Source organism: Dendronephthya gigantea, unplaced genomic scaffold (genome assembly GCF_004324835.1).
Source record: "Dendronephthya gigantea isolate DGI-Jeju-01 unplaced genomic scaffold, DenGig_1.0 000495F, whole genome shotgun sequence".
Lineage (NCBI taxonomy): Eukaryota > Metazoa > Cnidaria > Anthozoa > Malacalcyonacea > Nephtheidae > Dendronephthya > Dendronephthya gigantea.
Window position 1 is genome coordinate 19,846 of NW_021163505.1, and position 3,656 is coordinate 23,501.

Sequence of the window (3,656 nt, forward strand, 5' to 3'; positions counted from 1 at the left end):
TTTATATTATTTCTTGTACTCTCTCTATCCAGCACAATTCTTTGCTACGAGTAACCATACTCGTCAGTTACTGTCTCTCCTCCCTCCGTACTACCAACAAATCGCACGCGCCTGGTTCACTTTTGACGGTGGAACTATATCAGGCGTTCCATCTCTTCAGGTATCCACTCCACGACCACGCACTCTTTTCGATGTCACCTCCCGTTCGGCCTACGTCATCGGTCGAAACAGAATTAAGCATGAGCCTCACTGCATTGGCAAGTTCTTACCAACATATGGTCCTGTACTGGTCCGAAACATGGAATCAGATCCATTCAACATCCCTGGACCGACCCATAGTTGATGTGAACTGGAAGATCGCGCATGGAGTTCTCTACACCGCCTCCCGTCTCGTTACTTCTTTTGGGATGGCAATATAGATCTCCAATGCCATTGCCGTGCAGCTGATGAAACTCCGGAGCATCTCTTCTTCGAGTGCTCGTACGCTCAAATTCTGTTGGGATGGGTGCATTACCATCTCGTGCAGGTTGACAAGAATGCGGAACCCTTCACCGTTGAAGAGTTGTTGTTTGGCCTCTGCAAGCAGCGTCGTCCCGACGTCCCTATCGTCATCAAGTGGATGCTTCAGGTGGTCAAACATCACTTATGGGTTTCTAGGTGCGACTATCGATTCCGGGATGTTTTGCGGACGGAGGCAGAGATCTTACAGGCTGTGATTGAGAGAATCAAATTTCTTCTTGGTGTCCTTGCTCGCCGTTGCCGTTCTGTTACGGATTCTCAAACTTTCGAGAAAGAATGGCTAGCAAAGAAAACCTTAGGACACTTTGAAGGCGAGAAGCTGGTCTTCTCTTTTAATTAATTAATTAAATTTATTTCTATTTTTATTATTTCTATTTTTATTAATAGGTTTAAATATACCCACCGCGTCAATAAATAATAGCGGGTGTATTTAAAGAGGTGGTAGGGATCGTCCCCCTAGCTCGTTTGCGTGCCGGTCGCACCCTCCTCGATTTTGGTTAAATCCATTGCACTTTCCTCAGTAGGAAAGGATTTACCAAGTTCAAAATAAAACTTACCTGACGCGAGAGGCACCTTGATCAACTAGGAGGTCCTCTCAGGATGAGGCCCTTTCATTGCACTTCGACTGGGTTGACTCCTGCGATTACCCCTAATGTGGGTAACTCGAGCGTATAATTTCTGGTAGTGGGGACCTGCGTTCGCGCTCGTCCCCTTCTCCCTTAGGAGGTTCAGCCTCATAATTCAAAACTGAAAAATCGAAAAACAACAAGTCTAAAACGGCGAAGCAGCGACAATTATTAATGTGCCGCCGCGTGCGTGCGTGCGTGCGTGTGAAAGATAATAACAACTTGATTTTATAACTCGGAAAATCGGAATCTCGGAAAATCGTTTGAAATTCGACACCTATTGATCAGCTCTCGCTACCGATCGACGAGGCGTGCCATTACTGTATATACATATACTACCACCGCTACCGCAGCGTCGAGAGGTTCGTCACACTATATATAACAACGTCTCGATATCAGCACATACCACAGCACCACAACTCTTGCGAGACAACACATCGACGTAGATAAATAAATAACCAACTACCTTTCGGAACTGTTGTGAAAGCAAATGACCGAAAACCACAAAAAACAGCTCCCCTAACCCTAACCCCAACTCTCGACGGTAATGGCTCGGCAGCAGCAAAGCGTGACCGCGAGGACGTCTTGGCAAGCGCAGGCGGCCGCCGGCCTCGCATCGTACCCGTTCACAAAATAACGAGAGCTGCAGCGACATTGCTTTGCTTCTTCTTCGTGCCGGCGACTGATTCAGCTCGCTCGATCCACACCAGCAGCGGCCACCGGGTCGAGCGGGCTCGTCGACGCCAATAAAGTCTTGGTGGCGAGGCGAAGACGGTTATCGCTTCTCGGTTTTTGGCTAAGTTTTGAAGGAATTCGGTGTTTACTCGAAAAGAATATATCTGTTTTGAAAAGAATTATTGTTGTGGTGCAAGATCAAGATTGGGCTTGTTTTTGTCTTGGTCTTGGTTTCTATTGGTGGTCCATTGGTCCTCTGGTGGTTCACTGTTGTTTCGTAGTCCTCTGGTATCGATCGCCTTGCGTGGTTGACTGGTCTCGGGCTGTTCGTGGTGTGGTGTCCTGGTGTGCATCAGTGCGCACGCTTCATTGGGATGGCCGCTATACCGCATGCCGATCGTGCTTTGGTGGGGCTTTTAGCAGAATTGTCCCTACTGGAGGGGAAATCGATCACTTTACAAGAACTCGTTTATGACTTCTGCCAGCAATCGGAAAACGCCTCTACGTGGATTGAAAATGTCATGCAAACTGGTGCATCATCGTTACTTATCCACTGTCGTTCAGCTCAAGCTGCTGTCGAACTACGTGCTGAGGGTTTGGCTTTTAGAGGCCATCCCATTAAGCTGATGCCTGTACCAAGTATTCAATGGGTAAAACTGACGAGGGTTATGTACGGCACGACGGAAAATTCGATCAAATCTCGTCTCTCAGAATATGGCAATGTTCTGAAAATGCGTCGAGAGAGTGTAAAGGTATTGGCATCTCCGTCTACACAGTTAAGATGGACCAAAAAACCAATACCTTCCCGCATCACGTTAAACCACCATCCAGTAAATATTTTTTACCGGGGCCAGATACAGCAATGTTTCCGCTGTGAACAAACCGGGCACATTTCAAGAAACTGTCCACGTAAGAAGTCAGCGTCCCTGCCTCCCCCTTTCGTTGTCCGCTACAAATAGATGTGATCCAAAAAGATCCGATTCCTGATGATGTGGTTTCAACACAAGTAGACCTATCTCCGTCTCTTTCCTCTGAAGAAACTCCACGCAACGTCGAGTCTGGGAAGCGTTTGCATGTCACCGCTTCCTCACAGCTTGCTAAGCAACAAAGAACTGACAAACAATCTGATGATCCCTTGCCTCCGCTTCCTTCGATGCGTCTGCTGATGATATGGACGAGGATGGTCCTGTTGATTATGTTGACTTCGAGCAAGCTCAGCTGAAACTTGAAGCTCTTGCTGAGGTGACCGAAGATGATCGTAAAGAGATTGAAGAGTTGAACGAACTGGTGGTATTGGCTGACTTGCCGCGTTTCAAAAAAGCCTTTGCTTTTCGTCATCCCACGTTGACAACTTCGAAAGAAGATGCATATCTCTCTGAGGCCCTTGAGGCAATTCCTTTGACATCACCCCCTGATTTTGAGTTCCTTGATGATAAGGCTCTCACGCAACCACCGTTTCCAGCAGATCTACAACCTGACCCTAATGTTCCTTATACTCAGTTTGAATTATTTTTCTCCTGGTATTATGCCGCGAAGGCAATGCCCAAGCTTTTGGATAGTCCAACTCAGGAAGATCTTTTGTTTATTAGAGAGCTAGATCCAACTATTCACTCTGCATACATAAACTTTTTTGCGTATACTCATCCTGAATATATAAACGCTATTGAAGACATTGATGATGACTTGAAAGATGCACTCTTTGCCTTGGTTGCAAAGGGTAACGCTTTTTTATTAATGTAGATCATTAATTTTTATTCCGGTTTCTTCTTGGTCCTAATTGTTTTAAATGGAAAATGGTTTGCGGGTCAAACCTAGCTGGCTAATTCAATTGGGTAA

General features: G+C 46.3%; 1 non-coding gene across 1 annotated transcript; it reads left to right on the forward strand.

The window, feature by feature from the left end:
- Positions 1–1,068: 1,068 nt before the first annotated feature.
- Positions 1,069–1,232, forward strand: LOC114543602. The gene has a single exon (XR_003690122.1). It is a non-coding gene; the product is annotated as a U1 spliceosomal RNA (small nuclear RNA).
- Positions 1,233–3,656: the final 2,424 nt, after the last annotated feature.